The sequence below is a fragment of the Chrysemys picta genome, chromosome 4, assembly GCF_011386835.1.
Source record: "Chrysemys picta bellii isolate R12L10 chromosome 4, ASM1138683v2, whole genome shotgun sequence".
Taxonomy (NCBI): Eukaryota; Metazoa; Chordata; order Testudines; family Emydidae; genus Chrysemys; species Chrysemys picta.
Window position 1 is genome coordinate 3,107,248 of NC_088794.1, and position 15,691 is coordinate 3,122,938.

The window sequence follows — 15,691 nt, forward strand, 5'->3', positions numbered from 1 at the left end:
CCCCCTGCTCCTTGTCCCCTGACCGCCCTCTCCTGAGAGCCTCCGCCCCTAACCACCCCCCTGAGGCCCCGCCCTCACTCCGCCTCTTCCCACCCCAGCTCTGCCCCCTTCCCAAGGCCCTCCTTCCTGCCAGCTGCTCGCCGTCCCCAGCACCTCCCGCCAGCTGTGGTGGGTGGGTACTGAGCACCCCCTATGTTTTCCATGGGTGCTCAAGCCCTGAAGCACTCACGGCGTCGGTGCCTATGCCCCAGCCCCGAGTCCCTTCCAAGTGTCACCTGTGGGGTCCAGCCCCTGATCCTCCGTTCCCAAAGCACCAGCAGACCCCAGTTGGCCAGTTTCTGATGACAGTAAAAACCAAAAGGAAATTTATTCCAGAAAGAAAATCGCTTCAACTGGAAACACGTGGGAGAGACGGAACAACCGGTCACGTATAAAACAAACCAGAAAACACAAACTAGGACCTACCCCGATCAATAGGCACCTTTCCTAGCTAGCAAAGTAGCGCGTCATCCCCAAATTCACTCTTTTGCAGCGTTAGCTTGTCCCCAGGACACCCCCGCGTCCCCGCTCATCAAGGTACGCGCAGAGTGGCCTTCTCCACCCTGTGAGCTACTGGACCAGTTGCTCGTCTCTGTTCACAGACAGGGAAAGCCCCTCACTGCCCTGTCGTTCCATTGCACCTCCATGTGGTTTGCCGTTGTCTTTGCGCGTTTCCGTTGACATCTTCTGGGCTGGGACAAGGGTGGAGAACTGAACCCTGAATTCCATCACCCCTGTTACTGGGATGATCACTGCTACCTGAATGGGCCACCGCTGAGCCGTCTGATTCCCTGGTGACACTCTTGCACTCCGAGACCGCCAGGGCACACATTTCAATGTTAGTTACATGATTCCTTAAATATGACCGGTTCCACACATCTCGCAGTGATTCGGAGTTTCAATCATAGAATCTCAGGGTTGGAAGGGACCTTAGGAGGTATCTAGTCCAATCCCCTGCTCAAAGCAGCACCAATCCCCAACTAAATCATCCCAGCCAGGGCTTTGTCAAGCCTGACCTTAAAAACCTCCAAGGAAGGAGATTCCACCACCTCCCTAGGTAACCCAATAAGTCACAAGCTTTCAGTAGAGACCTCACGTGCAGCTCCGCTGCTCGTTTTCTAACTCTGAAAATACGTATTGTAGATTCTTACTCTTTGTACCCGCTCTCCTTACTAACAATGATACGCATCTTGATTGCAAGTCGGCTGGTTAGTGTGGAAACAGCTACTTCATGCTGTGTTTCACCAGGGCAAGGTAAAGCCCCATGTTTACTACGGTTGTGCTTCACACTGTTTTTTAACAATCTGGTATTAAATAGGCTGTACGAGGGTTGTGCACTTGGGGAATAATACTAGTTAACATTTTGCTTGTTCTTAAACCAAAGGCCCACATCCACATGGGGGGAAACAGAATAACCACGTGCCAGCCTTGCTTTACCCTGGAGTGCCGTGTGAATTGCTGAAACTTGCTTTCAAATGTGCCTTTTTAAAATGGGGTTCTTTAAAAAGTTAGTTTGGATGCTTAAGTTGTTTGTGATTTAGAGGCATAAGCACTGAACTTTTTTTTTTCTCCAGGAAAATGTACGCGTGACCTCGGGCGGGTGGGGGAGGCGAATGGGTCTGTGGTTTTTTTTAAAGTATTTTGTCGCAAACTGTTTGGGTTTTGGATGCTTAAATATACGGGGTGCCAAATGTGGGCCGTGTATGTTTTAAAATGGTTATAAAAGTTGGTTTTCGTGTTTAAAATATTTAGGAACGTGGGCGGGTGGGTTTTCTACAGTGTTTTGTTGCAATTGCAAACTGCTTTTGAGGGCTTAAAATACTAGGAGATTCTTTTTTTCACTCTGTGCAAATGTATGTTTTAAAACGGGATAAAAAATTAGTTTCGATGCTTAAATTGCTTGTGATTTAAGGGCATATGAAATGTGTCTTCCCCCTTCCCCACCCAGGAAAATGTACGTGTGATCTCAGGAAAGGAAGGGGTATAAACGTGTGTTTTTTAAAAGGTATTTTGTTGCAAACTGTTTGGTTTTGGATGCTTAAAATACTGTTTTTTTTTTACTCTGTGCAAAATGTGGGGGCGGGGGGAATTGTTTGTGCATGGGTATTTTACAGTCTGAAATTGATTGTGTAACGCAGTGACTTTTAAACAGCCCCATCACAACCAAAAAACACCCCCCTAAATTAGCACTCGATTTTTCACTTTCACACAACCGTTTCCTGTGTCTTGTAATCATGTTGACTCCCCACAGTCCGGTCAAAACAAGAGAGATCCTTAGACCCGAGTGCAAAGAAGCCAAAAGAAAAAAGAAAGAGAGGAGAGAAATTCTCCAAGATGAACAGTTGATAGATGGTTAAAACCTAGTAAATATGTTTTGATGATTTGTTTGGTCGTTTAACGGGTTTTGTTGTTAAGCAAATACCTAGGTGTGGGTGGGTTTCGGTGAGAGGCAGATATTATAGATTATAGAGTTAAGGGTTTGTTTGTGAACATTGTTTATTTGATGCTAAATTGGGACATCCTTTTGCTAATCAATCCTGTCTAACTCTCCTGACCTGCCGCAGTCAGAGCTAGGAGACGTGGCCAGCAGAACCACCGAACAACCAGGAATCTGCCGAGCCCGTTAACAACGCAACCAGCAGATGAGTGCAGACAAAGCATCAGGCCAACCCAAAACTTGGCTCCGGCCAGCCAAAACAACAGACACAAAAATCGGCACGGCTGCCACACCTTCAGCTCCTCTGCGGTTCACACCGCACCAAGCCCTGAGAAAGCTGTGAGCGAAAACACGAAGGCGTCGGCGTGTGTGCGCTTTAGGGCGGTGAACAGAAAACCCCGAGGGCTGCAAACACACACAGTGCCAGGGTGGCTACGGGCTGCAGAAACATGATTGCAACAATTCCTCTCTTCAGGTCTTCTCTCGTTAATACCAGCAGTAAGGATTTTAGAAATTGGAAGCAAACACTGATGATGGATGTTCTGTCCCTGAGTACCGACCCTTTGAGTGACTTGGAAAGCAGGGGGGATAAAAATCAACGATTTTTTTTTTTTAAATCAGGTTCTTTTATTTAAATTGGATTTTTTTGATATAATGCTTTTTGAGGAAAAAAACAATCTAAAGATCGTTTTAATTAAGATACATGATAGCTCAAAGATATCTCCTCATGAAATAGGATTAAAAATTGTAATTCTATAGTAGGAGACAATATATTCATGTCATGTTTAAGAAAAGTTTTGTAAATGAGTTCCAATAGTTCATGGATTAGGATTTAATCTTATGGGGTTCCACAGGCTTCTGTAGAGATTATTTGGGTTAATCTTTCTATCTACCCAATGGGACCCAGTGCTCAGTCTAGAAGATACCAGCAGAGATGCTTAGTTTTGCAGTTCTCAAACTGTAGATTTGCGTCTCCAGAGGTAACAGGCTTGTTAACAGCAAAAATGATTTTAAATAAATAAATAAATAATATATAGAGGCGAGACATAACAGACCTCAACGCTATTGTCCCTCTACAAATGTGTGTACACAGAGTCAATCCCTTACCTCTCTCTAAAAGTGCAAAGTTTCAAAAAGTTCAATGAATAGAAGATTGTTGGGGGTGGAATAGATCTGGACAAGGAGAAGAAGTCTGGAGATTAATGTGAGAGGCGAGGGACATATGCTTTTTTGTTAAAATATTATATGTTTGCTGCTGAAGAAAAAAAATCCAGAATACTTAACGTTGTTGTTTTAGTTAAATAAAACAATTTAAATGTCTGTCTGGTGATGTTCTCCTCCTAATACAGCCTGGCAAGAAAATCCTCCAAATATTAATGATTATCCTGTTGAACTGGAGATATTTCACCTCCCAATGACTTCATAAATATCTGCTTCAATTACCTTTGGTACATGAAATAACCAAACAATCATTCGTTTTCTGATATCGCTGTAAAGCTCATCTGAAAAGTTTTCAAAATAAATCAGTGTTTAAAAATGTATAGTGTGTACCTTCTAAAAATGACACCTCCTTCTATCTCGGAGTTGTGAAGAATATGTATTAAGGTTATAACAACCCACAAGAATGCACTTTTATGTAGAAATCCATGATTAAATCGAGTCTTCCTGACTAGTGATTTAAATCAATTTGATTTAAATCAAATCCACCCTGTTGGAAAGACTGATAAATGTACAAAGTCTATGCTGGTGGCGCTCAAAAATTGGGGTTTTCTAACAGGAGACGGTAGCACTGCCCACACGGGCCTAGGCAGGGGCTCACGGTCGTGCGGATAACGGGGTTGAAGCCCACATAGCGCGGTTCCCATCTGCTCGCGAGAGGCCCTGGCCCTGATGCTCAAACGCCCCCCTCAGCGATGGGGTTTCTCCCCAAAACTTTCCAATGCAGCTAGTTCTCATAGATCGTAAGGCCAGAAGGAACCATCCGGGTCATCTAGCCTGACCTCCTGCACGTTGGAGGCAGGGCTAGTGGAACGACAACTTTACAATCGATTGTTCGGTTTTCAGTTCAAACCAGAGCACCCCATGGCCTACGCAGTAAGTGGCCACCCACCACCATCCAATGGAGGGTTTCGTGCATTTTCCATTTCAACCTGTTACTTTGGTGCTTCACGGTTTGGTTTTCAATCGAAATGGACGTTGGAGAGCCATAGCAACGCCCCCCACCCAAAAAACCGCCCCCCCCCGCTTTGAAATGCTGGACAGGGAGGAGTTTGTTCTTCCAGCGTGTTTTATAAATACGGGAGAGGCGTGCGACCCCGGGCAACGTGTCGGTGTGGGGTTAGCCCGGTGCTGACTTTGGAAATAATGTGATTTTTCAACCATTTAGCGACTTTGCGAGGCTAGAAAGCCTGACCCAGAGCGTGCCATGAACTCCTGAGGGGTTATTACACCTGATGATTTAGTTGGGGATTGGTCCTGCTTTGAGCAGGGGGTTGGACTAGAACCTCCTGAGATCCCTTCCAACCCTGATATTCTATGACCCACAGGGGTGTATAAACTCCTGAGCTTCTGTTTGATTTACTACCAATCTGAGCTCCCTGCCCCCCTTTTGGGGGGTGAATGCCCCTTAGTCCTAATTACTGACAATCTTTCCAACCCCCAGCAGGGCCTAATATCTTCAACCCTGATGGAAAGCGAAGGAAACCTGGGTTGGAGAGTCACCCTAGGCCTGGTCTTATAGAGCCACTGAAGGTGATAGAAGCGCCTTCATCGGGTCGATGGGGCTGGGTCAGCGCTGTTGAGCTCAAGTGGGTGTCTCAGACGTCCGGGTTTTACACAAAATGCGAGAGCTCCTTGCTTGTCCTTTAAACTCACCTTGCTGGTTTTATTCCCCCCCGGTTCTCCTGCAGGCTTTTCAGCTTGGCTGGGAATCCGTCTCTTTTCTTAAATAGCCGGGATCAGGCAAGCTATTGTATTGAACCGACATACGGCCCTTGAAAACAAACCAACCTGCCCCATCAAACCCTTTGTCTTATCTAAGGCCCCCATAACGGAAACACGGCTGGTCACAGAGGCCTTTTTAGCTATGGTTATTCACAGATGCCAAGTTTTCTTAGGTTTGACCCCACGTTTGTCCCGGCACCATCCTCTGACTTCATCCTTTTGGATTTCTTACAAATCCTCTTTTTCCTAAGCAGGGCTTTGTGAGGTTCGTGCAGGCAGTATGATGCCCTAAGCCGGGATCCTTCGATTCGCTAATTCTCTTTAAACCACTGTCCAGGGCTCTAGCGCTTTGCGCAGCATTCACCGAGGTGACACCGTGGGCTACATTTTGGTGGGTTAAGCACAGGGATAACCTACGGCTTCTTCCCAGGCCCAGGTCAGCACACAGGCCCGGCGCTGGCAGTTTCTGTCCTCTGAAGTCCACGCAGTCATGATGCTGCTGGCCCGGCGCGTCTCTAACGCGGCCCTCACAATCTTCCGTCAGCTTCTGGGTCGAGGGCCTTCCTTCCGTCCGCACAGCTGTCATCCTCGTCCCGCTCGGCTTGGCGTTGAGCAAAACCACGCCGGGCCTGATCCATCTTCGCTCTCTGAGGCACGGCTGGCCAGGGCCCCCGGGGCCTCTAGGAAGGTGTTGAGCTGTTGAGTTTCAGGGAAGGAACAGCTGTCAGTCCCCTGGGTTTAGATTTACCCAACCCCAGGTTGGTTCCCACCCCATTGACCCCCTTGCTTCTGGTCATGTGTCAGTCTCGGGGGTGGAGATTCCAGGGCCTTAAAGGTCAGTGGCGGGGACAGCATTTCTTGACGTACCCTTAGATGGCTTCCATGCTTGGGTCAACCCTAAACCGCCAACTGCCAGGAGCTGGGAATGGACGACAGGGGCTGGATCACTTGATAATTGCCCCGTTCTGTTCATTCCCTCTGGGGCACCTGGCACTGGCCAGTGTCGGCAGACAGGACACTGGGCTAGATGGAGCTTTGGTCTGGCCGTTCTCATGTTCTGATGAGTTTGTCAGGGCTGAGACAGGAGTTGCTTGTAAAGAAACACTGGACATTTTGCTGGTTGGCAACAAGGGGCTTCTGTGTCACGGGACTCAATGGGGAAGTCACCCTAGAACGGTGCCCTGGTTTGTTGTATAAGCCTTGAGTAAGACGGGTGTCTGCCAGCATAATGGCTATTGCTCCTGGAGTTGGTCCAGAGTTGGGACCCTCCAGCGCAGGTGGTACAGTGGAGCGCTTGGGTGAGAATGAGACACATGCCCTGGGCTTTACAGTGCCCCCTGTGGATGACGATTGTGGTGTGTTGGAAACGGTATTAAAATTGCGAGCGATCAGTTTAGATTCTCAGTGGGTTTCCGGGTCCTGTTGGCAGGCTAGGGGGCTCTGTAGAGAAGCCTGTTGTCAGAGTCACTTCTGCAGAGAGCCAGCCTAGAGTAATGCTCATCCAGTTATGTCCCTCTGCTTTTTAAGGAGCAGCCTGTTTTGTTTCTCTCTGTTTTGCAGGTTTTGTGTGTTCTCAATCTGGATTCTAAGCGATGTTATGTTCTAAGCAAAGTCATGTTACGTTGATACCTTCCAGACGGGCTATTTAGGTTTTGAGCTAACTTCTCTTTGTGTTTGCCATGAAAGTTAACAAGTATTACAAGGCACCAATGAGAAAATCGTGGGAAAATTATGCTGGAGTTGCTTCAAACCTGCTGTTCTGAGAAATATCAATGAAATAGTTTTGCATTCAATTGTCTTGTCTGGAGCAACTAGGATAAGAGTTGGAAAAGGCCAGGGCGCTGCCTGGCTTTCTCAGCAGCTGGGAGATTCTCGCCACATGTGAATTTTAACCCAACCAGATGCTCACTGAACGTGTCTGCTGGGTGGGAAATTTCTCCTTGGAATTGGGATTTTGACAGGAAATTGGTTTTTGACAATGGGAAATTGGGGGTTCGAGGCGGAACTAGGATATGAAGGGAAATTAAAATGTCAATGGGAAGTTTTCCTGAAAAGAGTCTGATTCCTGGGGGGAATAAAATTCGAGTTTGCGGCCCAAACTTTTCTGTTTTTGGCTTTTCTGTGAAAAGTTGAAATTTTCTACAGGAGGAAAATGCCTGCATTTTTCTGAGTATCTTTTACTGTGGTTTTTTGTATGGAAAAACAGGGTATTAGACCCAACAGATGTTTGTTCCACAGAAAGTGTGTGATTTGGGAGGGGGACGTTTGGATTTATTTTTGAAAACCAAAATCTCAAGACATTTCTGGCTTCTTCTTTTCTTGTTTTTTGGCAACAAGTTGAAATTTTGTATTGGAAAAAGACATCTGTTTTCTGTGCCAGAATCTTCACATGTGGGTAACGGTCACTGATCACAGCTGGGTGTGAGATTTTGTTCATCAAAGTGGAAGTGAAAGAGCATCACAGTGGAAGAAACGGAGATGGCGGGGAGCGGTCACCTGGGGCCAGGTGCTTCACAGACCGTGGCTGAGTGACCGCAGTCTAAACAGACAGGAAAGTTTTTGCCGGGCCTGTGAAGTTTTTACATTCAGCTCAGCAGCGCTGCTCGGTTTGGATGTTTGTCTCTTGGTCTGTAACATGGTCACTACTGAACACCGTGTCTGATCTATCCCCGTCTCTAGAAAGGTGTGAGGTCTAGTGGGTTAGAGCAGCGGGGGCTGGGAGCCAGGACTCCTGGGTTCTCTGCTCACCCTTTGTCAGTGCTGTTGCCCTCCCATGTGTCGCCAGTCCAGGCTCTCAGGCTGAAATGTTTGGGACGGGGGGGGTGCCTCATCTCAGCCCAGTGGATTGTGTCAGCAGCTCAGTGCTTTGAAAGGTGAGTCACTTGGGGTGGGATGGGACAAGTGGCCAGGCAGGGGGCCTGCTAAACTCAGGGTTGTGAGTTCAATCCTTGAGGGGGCCATTTGGGGCAAAAAATCTGTCTGGGGATTAGTCCTGCTTTGAGCAGGGGGCTGGACTAGATGACCTCCTGAGGTCCCTTCCAACCCTGAGCTTCTATGATTCTAGGCAGATATCCTGCTTGGATCCATGCTGGGAGAGCCCTCCCCATGTGGTGTTATGTGCAGCTGTTCTACAGTTGCTCCACCTCCCCAGAGGTGGCTGCATCTCAGCACCAGGCAAGCCATCCCTGTGTGGCATTGCTGGGCAATTTTTCCTCCGCTGTCCTGCCCCAGAGGTGGCCACATTTCACAGCCACGCGAGCCCTGTGTGTTATTGTGGGTGGTTCTTTTCCTGCTGCTCCACCCCAGACCCAACTGCATTTTTGCCCATGTTTGCAATCCATCTTCCCCCACCAATTGTTGTTTTCTCTCTGCTCCCCAGCTCTGGTCCTCAGCCTGCCTATCCTGTGAACCGTGCGTGTGTGTTAGAAACTAGCCCCCCAACCCTCCCTCCCCCCCAAGCCAGGTCTGATCCCCCATGCACCAGATCATCGTCTATCCTGATTACAATAGGTGCAGCCATTCAGCTGACGTTGCTCTAGTGCAGCCGACAAAGCCAGTGCGATTCAGAGATGAAATCCACCCCACCTGCTTGCCATGCCCCTCTGATCCTCCCCTGCAAACAGCCCATGCTGGGTCACCAGCTGGGGAGAGTGTTACTCAGGTAGTAAGACCACCCCCCGGGGGAGGTGCAATCGCTCCGTGTCTAAAGCCCCGTGCTCCTGGAGTCCTGGGATTCCTGCTGCACCTTGAAATAAACCCAGCCTGGCTCTCTAAAATGTGTGGCTGTCACAAAGCTTGGCAGAACGGCAAAGAAGGAAGAGGCCAGGTGAGTGGGTCGCTTGACAACCCTGGGCCCATTCAGACAACAATGCATTTTATTACAGCCCAACTGCAAGGACACAAGGGATGCAGGCCGGACCTACCCAAATGGGAGACGGGACCCTGGAAAGGACTTTGGGGGCCTAGTGGAAGCAAGTTAACACGAGCTCCTGCTGTGACTCAAAGGGCCAATGCGATCCTGGGGTGTATAAATTGGGAAGAAGGGGTAGGAACAGCGGAGCAATTTTACCGATATAGAAATATTGCAAACCGCATTGTGAAAAGGAGGCTGGAAAATGGCCGAGGGGTGCAGAAAAGAACTGCAAAAATTAACCCCGGACGGGCTGGAGCAGATACCGAACACAGAGAGATTTAAAGGGCTTGGTTTGTTTAGCTTCATGGAAAAGGGGTCTGAGAAGGAGACCTGGCTGGGAATTTTCTTTCCCCCCCCAGAAACACGCAGCTTCAGCGAAACCAAAACTGGTCGTGACACAGGATGGGCTTCGCCCCGTCTGACTTGGCAATATTTGGGGAAAACAAGGTTCAAAAAGGTGGAAACGTCCTCGTTTGGAATTTTTCGAACCGGAACGTTTTTGGGTTTTGGTTTTTTTTTTTTTTTGAGTCCAACCAAGTTTGAGCTTTGAAAGTCCCGTTCATTTCACCCAAGAAACAACAACTCAAAAGCAAAACGAAACATTCTGCCACGGAGCTGAACATCCGTTTTTGCTGGTTCGCCATCATTTTCGAGGCTTTGCCTTGGGGGCTTGATTTGGGATGGGGAACCATTGGACATCTCAAAACTTCTCCCGGGAGCGGCCTAACGGAGAGGTGACGTGTTTGGCAGAGACGTCCCAAGCTCTGGTTCCAAAGGAATTATTGTGGGTTTGTTCTCTGGCCCAGATTATACGGGCGGGCACGAGCAGAGAAAATGATCACAACAGACCCTTCTGGCCCTGGGAATCCCGGACTTTATGGAAGCACTTCCATAGGCAGGAAAAACCAGCGGAGGAAGGCGGAACAAGAACCGATGGTTGAAAATGGAAGCCAGACAAATCCCAGGTTTAACAGCCGGGGTAATTCGTGCAGAGGGACTATCAAAATCAGACAAGCCATGAAGGAATATCGCAGTACGAAGCGTTGGTTAGTGGCCTTATCCTCCTGTGAGCTTGGAGGCTGAATGAAGGAGCTAAAACATAGCCGCAGGAGGACAATTTTCTGTCTCTTTGCGGTTTGAACGTTCACGGGGCCAGAGCCACCAGACTGAAGCCAGAGATCCTCCGGTGTTACTCCTGGGGCCGCCCAGAAAGACGCTTTGAACTGACAGCTCTGTCTCTCTCAGGTGTTAGCTGGTAACTCAGAACCCGTCAATAGCTCCAGGACTGGCCACAGGCGTCGTCAGTGGTGTAGGATGTAGGGCACCAGTTGAACTGGGGTAAGTGAGGGGGCTCTTGGGGCCGGGAGCAACCTGAGTGTGGTGTGATTTTTGGTGGAAATGACCCTTCATCACAAAGTCCACTTTGCCCGGGTGGCCAGAGAGACTGGAGAGTCTGAGACTGTCCGTGACGTGACTTTTCTAGGGATCCAGGAGTTCCCATTTGTTCCTGTGGGACGAAGTGGGAATGTTCTTAATGTTTTCTCTGAATACTGTGTAGGTGCCTCAGTTTCCCCTATGCATTTCTTAAGTATCTAGGTGGTGGGATAAGGGGGTGGGATTGTTGCAGAGCCTGAGAGGGCCAGTGCGATGCTGTCTGCACAGAAAATGGCCGACACTCTGTCTCCTGGCAACTGATTGCCTGGGACCCTCTCCTGCAAGGTGCCAACTGAAGGTGTTGGAGAACAAAGAGATCAGGTGACCTCCTGGCCTGGGAAAGCGACAAAGGCCAGAGGAGGGGCTGGAGAGTTGCAGTTTCGAGCTGGCTGGGGAAACGGAGGGAGGCCCAGCACTGGGATCTGGGCTCCCTGTCCCACAAGATGGACCTGACTGAGGGGTCCTGTTGTCGGTACCTACAAGCTCTGTGTTGGACTGTGTTCCTGTTGTCTAATAAACCCCCTGTGTTACTGGCTGGCTGAGAGTCCCGGGGAATTGCAGGAAGTGGGGGGTGCAGGGCCCTGACTCCCCCACACTCCGTGACATCCTGGCACGGTGAAATATAATTACAGGCATGCCGCCAGGTTGGGGTGTCTGCCCAGGCTGGCCTGAGGTCGGCACTCACGGCCGTGAGCCGCTCCAGACGGCGTGGCACAAACTCCCCGGGAGACTGGCCAATTCCCCATCACGTCCGGCCTTAAGGAGCTCTGAGCCTGCGCTGCCCCCTGGTGGCGGTCAAGGAGGCTGCAGACGGAGGGGCGGCCCGTTAGCTCAGGTGGGAGAGTTTCGTGTCACGGGTTCGGGTCCCGCAGCTCTTGGGGAGCTGTGGCATAGGCTTTGCCTTGGTGTGTGCGTGGGGGGTGGGGGGGTGTCGGTGCGGTGTGGACAGCCGGGAAGGGGAACGGATGCCGGTGTGGGGGTGGGTGGATGTGGGAGGAAAGGGAGTGGGGACTGGAGCAGAGGATGAGGGTGTGGCGGGGATGAGGAATGGGTGGGACAGAGGGGGATGGGCAGGCATGGGGGTGGATCCAGGAATGGGATTCTCCACCCCCTCTCTGCCGTCCCCCCACCCCAGACTCCGCAAGAGATTCAGCCCAGCCTGCAACACGTGCTCTGCACCATCCACCCTCACCCGGAGACTGGCAGGGACCCCGTCAAACCCAAAATGGGCCGTGCGCCTCCTGGATCGGCCCTATGCCCCCGACACTCGTCTGCCAGGGCAGCAGCGCAGCTGGAGTTCTCTCACCCTCCACGTTTCCGGCACAGACCACGTCACCCATGAGCCGCTCCGGCCCCAAGGAGGAATTTGCTACCAGTTTGTCATAGCGGTTGCTGCAGATCTCTGGATCTACCCCCCCATTTTTTTAGTTGATATTCCAGCTCCTTCTTTCCATTGGGGGGAGAATTTGATGCTATGAGTCCAGGCTGTGCTTTGGTGCCAGCCTGTTTATTTACAAGTTCTTTGTCCCCGAAGCAAACCACAGTAGGGAGAAATCCCCAAGCCTGCCTCTCCAGTGGGTCCTGTGCCACAGAGAGCCCTGTCTCTTATGCAAGCAGGGTAAGAGGGAAGGGCCTCTCATGGATCGATAACTGGTTAAAAGACAGGAAACCAAGGGTAGGAATAAATGGTCAGTTTTCACAATGACGAGAGGTTGATAGTGGTGTCCCCCAGGTGTCTGTTCTGGGACCAGTCCTATTCAACATATTCATAAATGATCTGGAAAAAGGGGTAAACAGTGAGGTGGCAAAATTTGCAGATGACATAAAATTACTCAAGATAGTTAAGACCCAGACAGACTGTGAAGAGCTACAAAAGGATCTCTCAAAACTGGGTGACTGGGTGACACAATGGCAGATGAAAATCAGTGTTGATAAATGCAAACAAATGGATGTTGGAAAACATAATCCCCCCAAAAATGATGGGGTCTAAATTAACTGTTACCACTCGAGAGAGATCTCGGCGTCACTGTGGAGAGTTCTCTGAAAACATCCACTCAATGTGCAGTGGTGTCAAAAAAGCGAACAGCATGTTGGGAATCATTAAGAAAGGGATAGAGAATAAGACGGAAAATATCATATTGCCTCTATATAAATCCATGGTACGCCCACATCTTCAATACTGTGTGCAGATGTGGTCCCCCCATCCCAAAAAAGATATTTTGAATTGGAAAAGGTTCAGAAAAGGGCAACAAAAATTATTAGGGATCTGGAACGGCTGCTGTATGAGGAGAGATTAATGAGACTGGGACTTTTCAGCTTGGAAAAGAGACGACTAAGGGGAGATATGATTGAGGTCTATAAAATCATGACTGGTGTAGAGAAAGTAGATAAGGAAGTGTTGTTTACGCCTTCTCATCACACAAGAACCAGGGTCACCCGATTAAATGACTAGGCAGCAGGTTTAAAGGAAGTATTTCTTCACACAACATACAGTGAACCTGTGGAACTCACTGCCAGGAGATGTTGTGAAGGCCAAAATTATAACTGGATTAAAAAAAGAATTAGATAAGTTCATGAAGACAGGGCCATCAATGGCTATTAGCCAGGGTGGGCAGGGATGCAACCCCATGCTCTGGGAGCCCCTAAGTCTCTGACTGCCAGATGCTGGGATTGGAGGACAGGGGATGGATCACTCAATAATTGCCCTGTTCTGTTCATTCCTTGTGAGTGGCACCGGCCATTGTGTGAAGACAGGACACTGGGCTAGATGGACCATTGGTCTGACCCAGTCTGGCCGCTCTTCTGTTCTAATTTTCCCTCTGGAGGCCATGCTCTCTCCTGCGTCTCTCACTGTCTTTCTGCCTTTGCTAAGCTATCTCCTAACCCAGAGCTCCCCAAACTGGTGGCATGCCCCCCTACTGGGGTGTGGAGGAACCTTCGGGGGCGGGGGGGCGGCGGGGCCTGGGCCAGCCCCCACAGTGGGGAGGGTGGGGAGTGAGCGCCACCCAACCCCTCCCCGCCCCCAGGTCTGCTCCAGTCCCATCCCCAGCCTCTGCATGGCTCTGAACTCAGCTGTGGGCCCGTCCCCAGCCTCGGCTGCTGGCAGTGGCTCTGTTCCCAGTCCGGGGCTGAGGCTCTGGGTGGGGTCAGGAGCGAAGCCACACATGGGTGCGAGTCCAGCTGCTGGCCCCCACCATAGCCTGGCTGAGGCTCCACTCCCTGCTGTCAGGCCCAGCTCTGGGAAAGATGGGGGAGGGGCACAGACAGGGATAAGGAGGGCACTGTAGATTTGGCTTGACTGAAACCTTTCAGGGCTTGGTGTCAAATTCTTTCAATCGGGGGGGGGGGGGAACCCTCCCAAAGCTTGAAATGGTTTGATTTTTTTCTGATTCAATTCTTCTCCAAAAGAAAAGTTTCATTTGACCAGAAACAATTTTTCCCCTGGAGTTTTGCGGCTTTTTGGGGGGAAAAATGTTCATTTCAGATCAACCCAAAATGATAATTCCCCCCCACTCCCAATTTTTCAGAAGGGCCAGAGATTAGAAGACCGAGTTACGTGCACACAGGGCAGAGGGCTAGAGCAGTGCGTCAGGGCTGCTTTTGATCGAACTAATGTTTAACCTACCTCTCTCCGGCTACAGTTTAAGCCCGTATCTTCTCGTCCTGCCCTCGATGGCTAAGGAAAACAATTGCTCACCCTGCTGTTTATAACAATCTTTTACGTACTTGACGAGTGTTCCCATGTGCCCCCCTTGGGCGGCTCTTCTCCAGACAAAGCAAACCCGGGTTTCAGAGGGGTGGCCGTGTTAGTCTGTATCAGCAAAAGGAACGAGGAGTCCTTGTGGCATCTTAGAGACTAACAAATGTATTTGGGTATAAGCTTTTATGGGCTAAAACCCACTTCATTGGATGCATGCAGTGGAAAACCCCGTTTTTTCCAGGCTCTGCTCGTTGGCTGTGTTTTCTAGACCTTTATTCGGACTTCAGTATGGGCCCACTTGAGATCAACTGGTGACGGCCCACCTGCCTGAGTCTGCGGAGAGCCTGAGCCCATCGCTCGGAGACGAGGCAGCTGCTCTGAATATGCTTCCAGGGGGCAGGACTTGGGCATTGAAACCAAAGGCAGCTGCGCTTGGATGGCTGGGAGGTGGGCAGTGTCGGGGGTGTGTGTGTTTCCAGGTAGCCCCTTCTGCAGCTCCACAGCGCCCCCTGCATGTGTTTCTGAAGGGGGATGCTACATCCCCACGACTGGCGATCAAACATAAAACAGTTTTGCAGCAAATTGTTGCCCTGGGCTCCGGGCCGCGGGTGCGTGTGATGCTGGCAAGAACAGAGGAGCCGTGTTGCGCATGGAGTGGGGTGGGAGGCGTTGGCCAAACACTCCCACAGCAGGGTGAACACTCATTAGGGCTGAGTTTTCACTGGAGACCTGGGACTTTGCTGTGAAGTGGGGCTTGGAGGGGAATCGGGTGCAGAGAAGAGCCCCAGAAAGGAACTGGGGGCTGGAGTGAAAACGTTGCAGTGGGAGACGAAGCTGTTTAGTGTCTCCAAGAGCATCTGTGGGGCTGGAAGGGACTTGGAGAGGGCATCAAGTCCTACCTCCAGCACTGAGGCAGGGCCAAGCAAAACTAGCCCAGCCCTGAGCTGTGTGTGTCCGACCTGCTCTCAGAAACCTCCAACGACGGGGATCCCACAACCTGCCGGGAAGCCTGGTCCCGAGCGGAGCTACCCTGAGAGTTAGAAAAGTTTTTCCTAATTCCCAGCCCCTTGCTGTAAGCCAAGCTGCTTCCTTCTGGTCGCCCCTTCGCTGGACACGGAGCACAACCGCTCCCCAGAGTGACCCGTGTTCTCCCGTCCCAGCTCAGCCTTCTCTTCCCCAGGCTGAACACAGCCAGGGCCTGCAGCCGTCCCTCGCTGGCACCTGA